Source organism: Nicotiana attenuata, unplaced genomic scaffold, assembly GCF_001879085.1.
Source record: "Nicotiana attenuata strain UT unplaced genomic scaffold, NIATTr2, whole genome shotgun sequence".
NCBI lineage: Eukaryota > Viridiplantae > Streptophyta > Magnoliopsida > Solanales > Solanaceae > Nicotiana > Nicotiana attenuata.
In genome coordinates this window covers 190,996-208,507 of record NW_017672214.1, presented here as the reverse complement: position 1 = coordinate 208,507, position 17,512 = coordinate 190,996, and positions in this window count along the sequence as shown.

The window sequence follows — 17,512 nt, the reverse complement described above, 5'->3', positions numbered from 1 at the left end:
TGAGTTGAGTTTTTAGACATAGGGCCTCCATTCCCTAGTCGCCTTTTACGACCATTAGCACTCGAATCCCTAAGTTGAGTTTTTAGACATAGGGCCTCCATTCCCTAGTCGCCTTTTACCAACATTAGGGATCCAATTCCTCAGTTGAGAGTTTTAGACATAGGGCCTCCATTCCCTAGTCGCCTTTTACCAACATTAGGGCTCCAATCCCTGAGTTGAGTTTTTAGACATAGGGCCTCCATTCCCTAGTCGCCTTTTACCAACATTAGGGCTCCAATCCCTGAGTTGAGTTTTTAGACATAGGGCCTCCATTCCCTAGTCGCCTTTTACCAACATTAGGGCTCCAATCTCTGAGTTGAGTTTTTGGACATAGGGCCTCTATTCCCAAGTCGCCTTTTTTACCAACATTAGGGCTCCAATCCCTGAGTTGAGTTTTTAGACATAGGGCCTCCATTCCTTAGTCGCCTTTTACCAACATTAGGGCGCCAATCCTTGAGTTGAGATTTTTAGACATAGGGGCTCCATTCCCTAGTCGCATTTTTTTGCCAACGTTAGGGCTCCAATCCCTGAGTTGAGTTTTTAGACATAGGGCCTCCATTCCCTAGTCGCCTTTTACCAACATTAGGGCTCCAATCCCTGAGTTGAGATTTTTAGCCTCCATTCCCTAGTCGCCTTTTACTAACATTAGGGCTCCAATCCCTGAGTTGAGTTTTTAGACATAGGGCCTCCATTCCCTAGTCGCATTTTACAAGTATTAGGGCTCCAATCCCTGAGTTGAGTTTTTAGACATAGGGTCTCCATTCTCTAGTTGCCTTTTACCAACATTAGGGCTGCAATCCCAGAGTTGAGTTTTTAGACATAGGGCCTCCTTTCCCTAGTCGCCTTTTTATCAACAACAGGGCTCCAATCCCTGAGTTGAGTTTTTAGACATAGGTCCACCATTCCCTAGTTGCCATTTACCAACATTAGGGCTCCAATTCATGAGTTGAGAGTTTTAGACATAGGGCCTCCATTCCCTAGTCGCCTTTTACTAACATTAGGGCTCCAATCCCCGAGTTGAGTTGTTAGACATAGGGCCTCCATTCCCTAGTCGCCCTTCACCAACATTAGGGCTCCAATCCCTGAGTTAAGTTTTTCGACATAGGGTCTCCATTCCCTAGTCGCCTTTTCACCAACATTAGGGCTCCAATCCCTGAGTTGAGATTTTAGACATAGGGCCTCCATTCCCTAGTCGCCTTTTACCAACATTAGGGCTCTAATCCGTGAGTTGTGTTTTTAGACACAGGGCCTCCATTCCCTAGTTGCTTTTTTACCAACATTAGAGCTCCAATCCCTGAGTTGAGTTTTAGACATAGGGCCTCCATTCCCTAGTCGCCTTTTACCAACATTAGGGCTCCAATCCGTGAGTTGTGTTTTTAGACATAGGGCCTCCATTCCCTAGTCGCCTTTTACCAACATTAGGGCTCCAATCCCTGAGTTGAGATTTTTAGACATAGGGCCTCCATTCCCTAGTCGCCTTTTACCAACATTAGGGCTCCAATCCCTGAGTTGAGTTTTTAGACATAGGGTCTCCATTCCCTAGTCGCATTTTTGCCAACTTTTGGGCTCCAATCCCTGAGTTGACATTTTAGTTATAGGGCTCCATTCCCTAACCTTTTCCCTTATTTGATAGACACAGTCCTTATTTTATTGCTTTCAAAAAAAAAGAAAAAAAAGAGAATAAGTTCAGACTTTTGTCACAAATAACTCACATAATTTCCTTGTGAAAACTGGGGCAGAAAATTTCATTCGTTTGTTTGTTTTGGCATCTGAGCAGGTTTGACCTCGAGGCACGGGATCCGAGGTGGCCGAAAGAAGGAGCCTTCATCCGGAATAAAGAAAAGAAGAAAAAGAACAAAAGAAGTGAATTCAAAATGCTGAAGCGGACAAAGTTGCGGACCGCTCAAGCTATGATTAAAGTCACAAGCTTCGCATATCCCGCCTTGATCAAATGCTGAAGAAGGAACCAGCACCTGTAGCTTACGAGCATCAAGATTCAGATCGGAGTCCAAAGCAAGAATCAGCTAAGACTTAAGATCAAACTTCAAGAGATTCATAGATACTAATCTTGTAACTCGTAGTTGATAGGCCTAGCTAGCTTAGCTTTCTAATTTTCCTTTTGGTGTAATAAGGAGGTCGTTCAAGCAGTAGCAACAGCAGCAACAGTGAAATCACAGCTTCCTGGTAGTCCCAGCTACCAAAACTTCCAAAACTACACTGACCTGATTCCTTTATAGCCAAGGATATGTAGGCAACCTATGAAGCAAGGTTCGGTCAGACGCTTTTCAAAAATGCTTCTCATGGAGTGTCGAGCAGGTAAAAATCCCTCATAGTTGCTCTTTTTATCTTTGCCCGAAAACCCTTCGTGTCTCCGAGCAAAGAGGGGCAGCTGTGAGCATGTGATTTTTGCCTCGCATGAATTACTCCTCTAGAATTCCCAAAATTAGGATTTTTCTTTTAATTATTTGGTTTTTTAGGAATTATTGCATCATTTTCTTGTTTGTTTGCATTTTTGTATGCATGTTTAATTTTTATTTAATTCATAAAAAATACAAAAAAATATGTTGCATTTGCATTTAGGATCCAATTTTATATTTTTAGGATAATTAGTTAATTAATGTTACAAAAATCACAAAAATAAAAGTTTATTTTTGCACCTTGTAATTTTTGTTTTTGAATTTTGATAGTTTCCCTTTGATTTGGATTTTTATTATTTGTGATAATTATTGATTAGTATTGTTTAGGCTAATTTAATTTTTAGTCTAGGTTTTTACTTTTAATTTTTAATCTTAAAGAAAAGGGATTTTGAAATTAAAAAGAAGAAAAAGCTTTAAAGAGAAAGGCTTGAATTTTGAGCCAAACCTACCATTTAACCCATCCAAATCGCCCATACCCGGCCCAAACCCCTCACCACCCAAAAGAACCCGTTTTGTGCATAAGGGATCTTAGCCGTTGATTATTCTTGATCCGACGATTTTGAACTAGGGGTATTTTCAAAATATATATGTCCAAACACTCCTTTCCACCCCCCCCCCCATCATCTCTCATCACCTCAGAGACCCCAGAGTAACGCCGCCCAAAACCACCGTCTGCCGCCCGCCGAAAATTGCCCACGGCGGCGGACGGCGGCCAAATGCCACCATTTTTACACCAAAAACTCCTCTCCACCACCCCATCCCAAATCTCCAATCACCTTTCCTGAAATCACCCCAGAAATCCTCGAATATTAAATCAAAGAAATGAACCCTAATTCCAAATGTTCAAATTGACGGGCCTGTTGAAGATTTTAGATTGTAATAGACTTTATTCGTGTGTTTTCACATGAAAACACATGATTAAGGTCTATTCCGGTCAAGAAATCGAAGATTCCGTCAAGGTTTTTAAGTTTGCATGTTGTAGGTACTGTTGTGGTCTCTCTTTTTTGCATCATTCTTCTTTTTCTTTAACATAGTTTAGATGCATATTGATATTCTGTGTCCTCCCCTCATTTCTTCATGCTGTGTCCACTTGTTTTTCATTTTTCTTTCCTGTGTGATTGATTAATTTAGGGATAAGTTAGTTGAATTAGTCAGTTTATTTTCTTTTCCTTTATTTGATTTTCATTTCAACAGTTTTGTGTTTGGCCTTTTAAGAAATATTTGTTTAGTCTACTAAAAATGGCCACTTGGCCAAGAATGAACTCAAATAGAAATTAGAGGCCCAAAAAAAGGAAAGGAGTTGGTTTGGTAAAACCCAGGTCGGCTGGGTTTTGGGTCAGCTTGACCCAGTTTGGTCTTAATGGTAAATGCTAAGGGTTTAAAGGGTAATTTGAGGATTGTAACATAGGGAATCTAGATGTAATAGACTAGGAAGCTTCCTAGAAGCTGAAAAACAGACTTGCTTGGTAAACAAGTCAAAAATTCAGGGATTAAGTAGCAAAAACCAAAATTGGAAAAGGGGCAAAGTGCAAAAATGGAACCCTTAAGGCTGCCCTAATGCCTTGCCTATAAAGGCACCTTACCTTGCGTTTCAAGAAGGGAGAGATAGAGAGAGAAAAAATCCAGAAAATTGCAAATGGCAAATTTTTTTGGATAAAACACTGTTCTATTGAATTTTATGCTTTGGATCTTAATGTTTGATCTTCCTGAATCAATTTCTGCTGTGTTTTGGGGTCGAAATGAATCGAGGTTGAGTCTTTTGAATCTGGTTTGGATTTTGCTAGGGTTCGAGTCTGTTTTGATCGCTGGTTTGCTGATCTGAGTCTGCTGCTGTTGCTTCTCTTTGAATTCCCTCTCACTTTTCGTTTGTGTATTGCTGTAATCAGGTACGCCTTGGATCTCTTGTCATGTGAGGTGCAAGTCTGAATCTCTGTAGTTCGAGTTGAAGAAAAAAAAATCAATGTTAATGTTCTGTTTGTTTGTCCAAGTCGAATAAGTTTGTTTGGTTTATTTTAGTATAGTTTTGTGCACTTTATTTTCTTTTAAGGGTGGATTTGAAGAAGTGAAATGAACAACAGGAGGTTTAAGGCATAATGCTAACCTATTTGTGTTTCAGCTATATTTCTTCTTAATGCTATGTTTTATTAGATTTAGTTCTTGTCATTGTAAATTATCATGAGACTTTTAAGACCGTTGCTATAGAGGTTTGATTTGGTCGCTTATGGATTCTGGACTTTTTTTTAGTTTTGCTAATGTTTAATGTTGCTTCAGCTATGTTTTCCATTTGAATTTGTTATGTGTTAAGTGTTGGTTTGTCGTCTGTGCTGATTTAACCAAGTTGAGCTTTGTTGGCATGTCTAGTTCTTGGCTAGTAGGTGTTAAAAATAGAAGTAGAAGTTTAATTAGGTTATTTGTGTTAATTAGTTAAGGTTCAGAAATAATTGCTAATTTAATCTCACTTTGCTTTTTCAATTAATGTTGGTATGTGATTTGAAAAGCAATAATGTTTAATATCAAGAGTGCTTCAATTGTGGTATTCAATCATTAATTGTTGGATTTCCTAAAACGACTTGATCTATGAATGTGAAAGTAATTGACTGATGTTTTGTGCTATGGGTGGATTCGAAATGGAATCCCATGGTCTGCTGAAGCGACTTGTTCCCTAATATGGGCTCGTATTTGGGCCCAGTGTGATTTGGCCCTAAGAATTACCAGTACGGGACAACCTTGCACCTCGCAGGCTATTGGGCCTCATGCCCAGCCCAAACGACCTTTAAATCCTCAGCCTTTCGTCATTCTTAATTAGCCTAGGCAGTAGTAGAAACCCAACTCCTTTAATGTTCAAATAGTCAGATTTCTTAAGTTAATGGAGGGGAGCCATATTAGGCAACACAAATAGTTTATGGCCCTCCGAACCTTAGTTCGAATTCCTTTTAAAAGTAAATTGAGGTGTGCCGCGCCAAATAAAATCTCAAATGCGTGGCCCTCATTTAATTATTTCTTTAAAATCCTTAGAATTCAAGGCGTGCCATTTAGAAAGTTTCCATGGCCCTCGCAAAGTTAACAACACGTAGTTGCTTTAGGCGCGTTATTTAATAATATTACCTTCCTATATTCGTGTGCGCATTTCATGTGACCCAAATCCAAATCTTAATAAGGTTGAATAAAATGTGTTTCGGATTGCGGGTGCATTTCATGTGACGCGGTCCAAAGTCATGTTTTAGACAACGTTAAATCCACTTTAAAATTAATTAAAAGCGGCTTAATAAGTTAAAATTGTATCTTAGGCTAAAACATGTATTAAAATCAGATAATAAGCCAATTGTAATTGTTTAAGCGACCGTGCTAGAACCACTGAATCCGGGGGTGCCTAACACCTTCCCTCGGGTTAACAGAATTCCTTATTCAGAATTTCTGGTTCGCAGACTTCAAAAGGAAAGTCGAATTTTCCTCGATTTGGGATTTTAAAATAAACCGATGACTTGGGACACCAGAAAACAAACCATACCAAGTGGCGACTCTGAATAAAAGTGAATAAATAATCCCAATTCGAATAATGTCACTTAAATTGGAAAAACTCCCTTATACTACCTTCGGGTAGTGTGTAAAAAAGGTGGTGTGACAATATATATATATATATATATATATATATATATGTGTGTGTGTGTGTGTGTGTGTGTGTGTATGTATGTATATATATGTGTATGTATGTATGTATGTATTAGCTTTTGGGTATGTTTACCCCTCAGGTAAGAGAGACGATATTTTCATATGATTCAGAGTATGGCCTCGTCGGCCTAGGTTGAGGGTTACCCCTCAAGAGATACAGTTATACAGTGGTACGCTAGGGCCGAGTATGGCACCAGGTGCCGGCTACGCCTCGTTTCGTTCAGGGCGTGGCAAACATGGTATCAGAGCAGTTCTGTCTTAGGTTGTCTACAAGCCGTGTCTAGTAGATCCTTGTCTATAGATGTGTTGTGCACCACATTTTATAAACAAGAAGCTACAAGGCATTTAGGAGTCTGTTACCCTTCTTTCAAATCCACATCGCGCTATACATCTGAGCCATAAGAGTTCGAGACAATACTTATGTTTGCTAATTATAAAGATGCTTGCAATTTGAAAAGCTAGAGGGCTAATACAACCACAGGTTAAGGCTCCAGTAGAGAGATAATTCTTGACAATGTGGCCCAGTTTGACGCCCTATCAGATCGTGGATACCAAATGTGCGGATTTCCTACTTAATACCCTAAGATGGTAATAGGTAATATACCCCGCAAATAGCAGGCCATAGGAGTATTCAAAGGTAAAAGTATAAGTTTCAGCAGATATTAGAAGCAAGGTGAAGAGGGGTACGAGGTACCAAATTAATGATGATTATGAAAATATTCAATTCAAGCAGAGAAATATAAGGCTTCTAAGTTACCTTCAACAAAAATAGAGGTACGTACAATTGGCCACACCCATCTCAGTTATGCCCTATGGGAGCTAACATATAAAGTTTAAGAGAATATGGAATATTATGATCCAGCTTGGGTCAAAGTAACCCAAAACGGTGGATTCAGCCAAGGGAGCTAAAAGTGAGAAAATGTATTGTGGAGATTTTCAAAATTATGTGGTAGACCAAAATATTAGCGCGAGAATAAGAAGAGATTAAATGAAGCATTATGTGTAAGATGTGATAATAAAGGCGGTAACGGTAAATCATAATGCGACGGGATGACATAGTCTATAGTTAGGTAAAGGAAAAGACAAGAGGTAACATGCTTGAGACTATAAAATAGTATAAGCCATAAAGTTAAATCATCATTATGTATATATATATATATATATATATATATATGTATGTATGTATATATATATATATATGTATGTGTGTGTGTATGTATGTATGTGTGTGTGTATGTATGTATGTATGTATTAGCTTTTAGGTATGTTTACACCTCAGGTAAGAGAGACGATATTTTCATATGATTCAGAGTATGGCCTCGTCGGCCAAAGTTGAGGGTTACCCCTCAAGAGTTACAGTTATACAGTGGTACGCTAGGGCCGAGTATGGCACCAGGTGCCGGCTACGCCTCGTTTCGTTTAGGGCGTGACAAACATGGTATCTGAGCAGTTCTGTCTTAGGTAGTCTACAAGTCGTGTCTAGTAGAGCCTTGTTTATAGATGTGTTGTGCACCACATTTTATAAACAAGAAGCTACAAGGCATTTAGGAGTCTGTTACCCTTCTTTCAAATCCACATCGCGCTATACATCTGAGCCATAGGAGTTCCAGCCAAAACTTATGTTTGCTAATTATAGAGATGCTTGCAATCTGAAAAGCTAGAGGGCTAATACAACCGCAGGTAAAGGCTCCAGTAGAGAGATAATTCTTGACAATGTGGCCCAGTTTGAGGCCCTATCAGATCGTGCATACCAGATGTGCGGATTTCCTACTTAATACCCTAAGATGGTAATATGTAATATACCCCGCAAATAGGAGGCCCTAGGAGTATTCAAAGGTAAAAGTATAAGTTTCAGCAGATATCAGAAGCAAGGTGAAGAAGGGTACGAGGTACCAAATTAATGATGATTATGAAAATATTGAATTCAACCAGAGAAATATAAGGCTTCTAAGTTACCTTGAACAAAAATAGAGGTACGTACAATTGGCCACACCCATCTCAGTTATGCCCTATGGGAGCTAACATATAAAGTTTAAGAGAAGATGGAATATTATGATCCAGCTTGGGTCAGAGTAACCTAAAATGGTGGATTCAGCCAAGGGAGCTAAAAGTGAGGAAATGTTTTGTGGAGATTTTCAAAATCATGTGATAGACAAAAATATTAGAGCGAGAATAAGAAGGGATTAAATGAAACATTATGTGTAAGATGTGATAATAAAGCTGGTAACGGTAAATCATAATGCGACAGGATGACATAGTCTATTGTTAGGTAAAGGAAAAGACAAGAGGTAACATGCTTGAGACTATAAAATAGTATAAGCCATAAAGTCAAATCATCATTATATATATACATATATATATGTATGTATGTATGTATGTGTGTATGTATGTATGTATGTATGTATTAGCTTTTAGGTATGTTTACCCCTCAGGTAAGAGAGACGATATTTTCATATGATTCAGAGTATGGCCTCATCGGCCTAAGTTGAGGGTTACCCCTCAAGAGTTATAGTTATACAGTGGTACGCAGGGGCCGAGTATGGCACCAGATGCCGGCCGTGCCTCGTTAGGTCTGGGGTGTGACAAACATGGTATCGGAGCGGTTCTGTCCTAGGGAGTCAACAAGCTGTGTCTAGTAGATCCTTGTTTATAGATGTGTTGTGCACCACATTTTGTAAACAGGAAGCTACAAGGCATTTAGGAGTCTGTTACCCTTCTTTCAATTCCACATAGTGCTATACATCTGAGCCATAAGAGTTCTTACCAAGACTTATGTTTGCTAATTATAGAGATGCTTGCAATCTGAAAAGCTAGAGGGCTAACACGACCACAGGTAAAGGCTCTAGTAGAGAGATAATTCTTGACAATGTGGCCCAGTTTGAGGCCCTATCAGATCCTGCATACCGGTTGTGCAGATTTCCTACTTAAGACCCTAAGATGGTAATATGTAATATACCTCGCAAATAGCAGGCCATATGAGTATTCAAAGGTAAAAGTATTAGTTTCAGCAGATATCAAAAGCAAGGTGAAGAAGGGTACGAGGTACCAAATTAATGACGATTATGAAAATTTTCAATTCAAACAGAGAAATATAAGGGTTCTAAGTTACCTTCAACAAAAATAGAGGTACGTACAATTGGCCACACCCATCTTAGTTATGCCCTATGGGAGCTAGCATATAATGTTTATGAGATGATGGAATATTAGGATCCTGCTTGGGTCAGAGTAACCCAAAATGGTGGATTGAGCCAAGGGAGCTAAAAGTGAGAAAATGTTTTAAGGAGATTTTCAAAATTATGTGATAGACAAAAATATTAGCGTGAGAATAACAAGATATTAAATGAAGCATTATAAGTAAGATGTGATATTAAAGGTGGTAACGGTAAATCATAATGAGACAGGATGACATAGTCTATAGTTAAGTAAAGGAAAAGACAAGAGGTAACATGCCTTGACACTTTAAAATAGTATAAGCCATAAAGTCAAATCATCATATATATATATATATATATATATATATATATATATATATATATGTATGTATGTATGTATGTATGTATGTATGGATGTATGTATTAGCTTTTAGGTATGTTTACCCCTCAGGTAAGAGAGAAGATATTTTAGTATGATTCAGAGTATGGCCTCACCGGCCTATGTTGAGGGTTACCCCTCAAGAGTTACAGTTATACAGTGGTACGCTGGGGCTGAGTATGGAACCAGGTGCCGGCCAAAAAGCTTTCTATTTGAACGGAATTCCACAATTGCAGAAGCTTCGGTCTCGATCGATTATACTTTTGGTTAATTGGGTAGGTGTCGATAGCAGCAGAACCTTTGCTTTGGTCCATACCACGAAACAAGCAAAGATGGCCATGCCTCGTTAGGTCCGGGGTGTGACAAACATGGTATCAGAGCAGTTTTGTCCTAGGGAGTCTACAAGCCGTATCTAGTAGAGCCTTGTTTATAGATGTGTTGTGCACCATATTTTATAAACAGGAAGCTACAAGGCATTTAGGAGTTGCTTACCCTTCTTTCAATTCCACATCGTGCTATGCATCTGAGCCATAAGAGTTCGAGCCAAGACTTATGTTTGCTAATTATAGAGATGCTTACAATCTGAAAAGCTAGAGGGCTAATACAACCGCAGGTAAAGGCTCTAGTAGAGAGATAGTTCTTGACAATGTGGCCCAGTTTGAGGCCCTATCAGATCGTGCATACCAGATGTGCGGATTTCCTACTTAATACCCTAAGATGGTAATATGTAATATACCCCGCAAATAGCAGACCATAGGATTATTCAAAGGTAAAAGTATAAGTTTCAGCAGATATCAGAAGCAAGGTGAAGAAGGGTAAGAAGTACCAAATTAATGAAGATTATGAAAATTTTCAATTCAAGCAGAGAAATATAAGGCTTCTAAGTTACCATCAACAAAAATAGAGGTACGTACAATTGGCCACACCCATCTCAATTATTCCTTAGGGGAGCTAACATATAAAGTCTATGAGAAGATGGAATATCAGAATCCAGCTTGGGTCAGAGTAACACAAAATGGTCGATGGAGCCATGGGAGCTAAAAGTGAGAAAATGTTTTGTGGAAATTTTCAAAATTATGTGATAGACAAAAATATTAGCGCGAGAATAAGAAGAGATTAAGTGAAGCATTATGAGTAAGCTGTGATAAGAAAGGTTGTAACGGTAAATCATAATACGACAGGATGACATAGTCTATAGTTAAGTAAAGGAAAAGTCAAGAGGTAACATGCCTTGAGACTATAAAAGAGTATAAGCCATAAAGTCAAATTATATATATATATATATATATATATATATATATATATATATATATATATATATGTATATATATATATATATATATATATATATATATATATGTATATATATGTATGTATGTATGTATTAGCATTTGGGTATGTTTACCCCTCAGGTAAGAGAGACGATATTTTCATATGATTCAGAGTATGGCCTCATTGGCCTAAGTTGAGGGTTACCCCTCAAGAGTTACAGTTATACAGTGGTACGCTGAGGCCGATTATGGCACCAGGTACCGGCCATGCCTCGTTAGTTCTGGGGTGTGACAAACATGGTATCAGAGTAGTTCTGTCCTAGGGAGTCTACAAGCCGTGTCTAGTAGAGCCTTTTTTATAGATGAGTTGTGCACCGCATTTTATAAACAGGAAGCTACAAGGCATTTAGGAGTCTGTTACCCTTCTTTCAATTCCACAATGTGCTATACATCTAAGCCATAAGAGTTCGAGCCAAGACTTGTGATTGCTAATTATAGAGATGCTTGCAATCTGAAAAGCTATAGGGCTAATACAACCGCAGGTAAAGGCTCTAGTACAGAGATAATTCTTGACAATGTGGCCCAGTTTGAGGCCCTATCAGATCGTGCATACCGGATGTGCGGATTTCCTACTTAAGACCCTAAGATGGTAATATGTAATATACCCCGCAGATGGCATACTATAGGAGTATTCAAAGGTAAAAGTATAAGTTTCAGCAGATATTAGAAGCTAGGTGAAGAAGGGTACGAGGAACCAAATTAATGAAGATTATGAAATTTTCTATTCAAGCAGAGATATATAAGGCTTCTAAGTTACCTTCAACAAAAATAGAGGTACGTACAATTGGCCACACCCATCTCAGTTATGCCCTATGGGAGCTAACCTATAAAGTTTAAGAGAAGATTGAATATCAAGATCCAGCTTGGGTCAGAGTAACCCAAAATGGTTGATTGAGCCAGGGTAGCTAAAAGTGAGAAAATGTTTTGTGGAGATTTTCAAAATTATGTGATAGACAAAAATATTAGCGCGAGAATAAGAAGAGATTAAATGAAGCATTATGATTAAGCTGTGATAAAAAAGGTGGTAACGGTAAATCATGATACGACAGGATGACATAGTCTATAGTTAAGTAAAGGAAAAGTCAAGAGGTAACATGCCTTGAGACTATAAAAGAGTATAAGCCATAAAGTCAAATCATCATTTCGAGAAAATGAGTTGGTGACTCCAACGTAATTACCAGAAGGCTAAGTTAGACCCCCCAGAGTAATAGAAATCAACATAGGCTAGTAAACAAGAATAAAAAATCAAACATAATTTAGGGACTAAAGGATTTGCTAATAGTCGACATCATAAGATCTTCAGAGACCATGTTCTGACAAAAATGAATGGAAAACAGAAGAAAAACCTTTATTGTTCATTAAGGAAGACGTCTCCCTAAAGCAAACATTGTGAGAATAGTGATGCTTAAGGTACTAATTGTGCTAGTTACACTAGGTGTCACCCTTATGCATAAGGATTTCAGTTATCCCTGGTAGAGAAGGGTTACCATAAGGCGTGTAAGGGTCACTGATGATGTAAAAGATGCCAAAGATGAAGAGGTAACTATGGAATAGTAAAGAAAGAATGTGGTAAAAAGGTGAAAGGGATGATGTTGCATTTATTCAGATCTAACAGATATGTTGTGACTCCAGAACATTATGCAAGCAAGACACCGGGGAGAGGCAATAAAAGTTCCCGGCCATGAAGCTATTAATAAATAAGTGTGAATGAACATTTGATACATTGGGAGCTAGTGCGAGAGATAAGTAAAGACAAAGGATATATCCCAAGAGAGATTATGCAGAATATAGATATAAGAATGGACCAACGAGTAATTAGTAGTTGATTCAGGAAGAGCCTGGTTATGGCTAGATAAGAGATCACAGATAAATCAATAGATCAGGCAAGATAAACCTAGTGAACCCCAGCATAGGGAATTTTGTCTCGCAGATACGACATCGTAATCCTTGAGAAATATTCGCATAGGAGTTGAGGTAGTTATAGTTGCCGTAAAAGTGTTATGAAAATAAAAGAGAGTGCCAATAAGGAGAAAACTGAAATTTCAATTCAGAAGCAGCCCTACGAGCACAAGGGCGTGGAGGTAAGTAACTAAGGATAATGATAGGCGAGTAAGAACATCAAAAATACCGTCAGGCGTACCATGGGATAAGCTCATAGCTTACAAGAGTCAGAGGGTCTTCCCCAAGCACTACAATGAAAGACTTGCTGAGGAAATAAGGAAGAAGCTTCAACATAAGCATAGTGACCTAAAGAAGAAATGGTCTTGTAACAGCTGTCTCACTATAATATTGTATGCACTCCATAAGAAGTGGCACCTATCGTGACTAAGGAACGTGAAGTAAAATAGAAAAGTAATATTCGTGATCATATGAGTTGCACAATATTCCAGCATGTGCGGGAACTAAGATAAGCCTATGTATTCGTGCAACAAGTGCCAGAAAGGCGTAGAAGAGTAATTTCTTACGTTTAAAGAAAACTAAGAAGGCACAAAAGGAATTATTCGATAAATGACCGGAATTAGTTATGTTATTAACGCACTTACGAGTTTGAGTACTATACATTCAACATATATGTTGCCATTCATACAACTATAGGAGAGTCCAGTATAAGTTAGAAGAAAAAATTGAGTCCACGTCACAGACAAAGGCTTAAATTGTTAGAAAGTTATATCATGGATGTTCCGTAGCGTCTTCGAATGGCTAAAGTAATAACTAATACTCTAAGCCATATATCAGAAGATAGCCTAAGCCTACTTAGAGGCTGACACAGAAGAGGAAACTAAAGAGTTAGATCAGCTAAGTAAATAAGGAGTCTAATTATTAGACCCTGATGAGTATAATAATCAGGATTCAAAACATTGCGGAATCACTCTTAATATCAGAAGTACAAGAGAAATAGTACAACAGTCATATTCTATAATGGCCTACATTAAAGCAAGTTAGAAGATAGCAGCCTTATATGAAGTCACTATGAATCTCCCACCGGATCGTGTATGCACTAGAGGTGCAAGTATTATAGTGGATCTTCAACTTGCGCATGTGATTTCCACCTATGTGGAAGGGAGGTTATGAAAGAGACATAATATATGATGCATGATTTAAAGGTAAGTAAGGTAAAGGTAATGAAGGTACGAGATACTCAAGTGCAGAAGCATGGTAATATTCCAGACTTCAGACAGAGGACTAGAAGCGCCGTGATTCAGTCTCCATAAATGATTGTGGTTTGGTTAGTATCATATCATATGGTTTTCAGGTACTGAGAGGTCTAGTTAAGAGAGTAAAAAAAGAGCTAGAATGGCGTGATGTTTCGTTTGAGGTTCCAGAATAATAAAAGGAAATCTACGGTGCTAGCAAGTTAAAGGAAGGTTGGGAGTAGTATAAATATATATATGTAGGTCACAAGATAAAGTATGGTAGAGCAACAAGGTTTTAGGTGGACAGGAGTAAGGATAAAAAGAGGTGATTGAGAAGGTGACGAGAGTAGGTAAAGCCTCAGGATTAAGCCGATAAGAAGAAGAGAGCTGATGGTTTCCGTAAGTTATAGAATCCTTTGTATAGCCTGAATGAACTCGAAGGAGTTTAAGACTATAAGCATTTAGAAGAGATGGAATGCTGCCTGGTCGGAGAATAAGGGTGTAATTGTGATAAATGTTAAGAGGATGACATTTAGGTTTTCGATTGAGTAATTATTCAAAGAGAAGGGATTTCATGAATTGCATGAGATTAGAATACCCCCATAAGGTGAATCACATTGGGATGCTATGAAATACGGTTATTTAATTATAGTATTGACCCTAAGTGGATCAGGCAAATAACTCCACATGTTCCCCGATGAGATGCGAGCCCTAATGACAATTTACTACGTAAGAGGTTTAAAGTTATCAGTGGTAGATTATAGATCAACATTAAGGCGAAACAACAATAGGTGGATAAAAGATCCAAAGTATGATATGAGATTAGGTCGTCATTCTTAAATGAACAGTAATGAGGAAGAACTAATGGACGTAGATTTATACATATAGGATAAACAGCGATAGAGTAACCTATTGTTGGGTAGCAAACCTCTGTAATAATAGAATGACGTAAGTGTTATGGCATAGTATAACCTACCTAGATGTATTAAAGCCACGAGGAAAGATATAGATGGCTACGAAACAAGATATGGCAATAGTCGTAAGTTCAACAAAGTACCGAGCGAAGAACTTCAGTACACCTATATATACCGGGAGGAACAACTTGTCATAGTTCTATATATGTTCCCAAAGTGAAGTCTAGAGATTGGTTATAAGCTGGAGGAAAAAGGAAAGAAGAGTTTCCTAGGCGTATATACAAGAACAAAGTAGTACAGGCTGCATGACAGAAGGTCACAACAATTACGAGATTGGAAGAATTCCGACAACAAGTCGTGGTATGATAAAGAGGCCTAAAGAGGGGAATGGCCTTACCTTTAGATTTATTCAAAGAATAGTTTCCTAGATGGCAAGTATAGTATTAAAATATCCATCACAGCTATGGGTTATGAGACTAATAAGCGCATCAGCCAACATTCGAGGACGAATATTCCAAAGAGGGGAATGATGTTACACCCCATGTTTTCGTACGTAAGAGTACGTCTTAAGTCAATTCATGTGAAACCAAAAATGATATTATCTTTGGAAGTGTATAAAGTAAGTAATCATGTTGCCTTGGATGTTATATATATTGAAGATGATGAACAACAAGTACAAAGATGATGGAAGGTTTAGAAGCTAAGGAATTGAAGAAAATAATGTTTTGTCGAAAGTCGACAAGTTGGGAATGTGATAGCATGTACTTTTGGGGTGAGACTAGGGTGATTAACATGATAAGTAGGTCATTTTGTGAGTTATGTTAGTTGTATCATAATCGTGTGTTATGTTTGAAGCCAGGTGAGTTGTGGAACAAAAGTCGATGAAGGTCATCTCAAGTTACGTTCATAAGTTTTAATGAAAATTTGGGTCGAATGTAACTGCAATTTTCTCCCAGTATACGTAGAGTTATGGGATGTTACACCTATCATGTTGGATATCTATGAGTCTATTTTCTAACGCACTAAACGGTTTGTTGATACGACATTGTAATAGAGAGATATTCACGTTTTCACGAGACTACGCGGATTGGTAGGTGACAACTAGGTGCATCACCTACTTGCCAAAAGGAGTGGCCTCAATTATAATCTCCAAGGTTGGCCAAAGAGCCCTTTTAAGGGCTGCTTTCCTTGAGATATAACAATCATAATAGAGCAAAAAAATCAGATGTACACCCCAGAAAAATTCTCCTAAAAATTCAACACAAAACCCTAGATAATTCTCTCTTCTTTTCAAGTTCTAGTTGGAGAAAAACATAAGGGCTAAAGAATCATGATAGGAGCTGAGATATTCATCAAATACGATTGAGTTGAGTTGTGTGAAGAATTCTTGGAAGGTATTAAGGACTCAAAGGAGTTAAGGTATGTTAAGGCTAAGCCCTTCCTTCATTTTGGCATGATCTCGTAATTACACAAGTTTGATGACGAGGCATAAAGAGAAATTCATATTCTTGAATTTATGTACATTTTTCTAGTCTCACAAGTTACAGTATTCTCCCTTATCATATTCAATTGAGTATTGTCTTCTTTCAATCATGAGAGCATAGAGCCTATATCTACAGTATTACAGTATTTTTATTATCATCGAGCTATAATCGATGGGAAGGACCCTATTGGGCAACATCTTATCAGATGGTAAGCTATATACCGAGCCTACTGTGGCCAAACGCCTATGAGCCAAGAATTGCCGAGATACAGAGCCAAGTATGGTCGAGTGCAAATGAGTGAGCCTACTAAGGCAGATCAGTTACACATACCGAGCCTTATAAGGCCGGACAGCTATTTTACTTACTATAATGAGAGAGTTGAGTCAGTATCAGCAGGTAAGCAAATCTTCAGATTATCTTTAGTTTCAGCTAATAAGAGACTCCAGTTACTTCCAGCTATTATATTATCAGTTTAGTTTTAGCTTTCCGTTATTTGGTTACCTTACATACTCGGTACATTATTTCGTACTGATATCCATTTCATGCTTGCGGGTCCTGATTGACAGTTGGACATACTTGGTTGGTAAGCTCTGCTTCCTCGAAGTTACCAGGTCTAGACCTTGGAGTCCATTTTATATATACAAGTTTGATGGATAGGTCAAGGCCCTGTACCGACAATGGTACTTTTTAGTTATCTCTAGAGGCTTGTAGATGAATCCTATATAGTTTGTATATCAGTAGATGTTCACGGCGATCTCGTCAGCCTCCACAGTTTTATATATATATATATATATATGAGCTTTTTGGTATGTTTACCCTGAGATAAGAGAGACGATATTTTTATATGATTCAGAGTATGGCCTCATTGGCCTAAGTTGAGGATTACCCCTCTAAAGTTATAGTTACAGATTGATACGCTCAGGCCGAGTATGGCACCGGGTGCCAGGCACGCCTCGTTATGTTCAGCGCGTGGCATTAACTTTTATTGACATT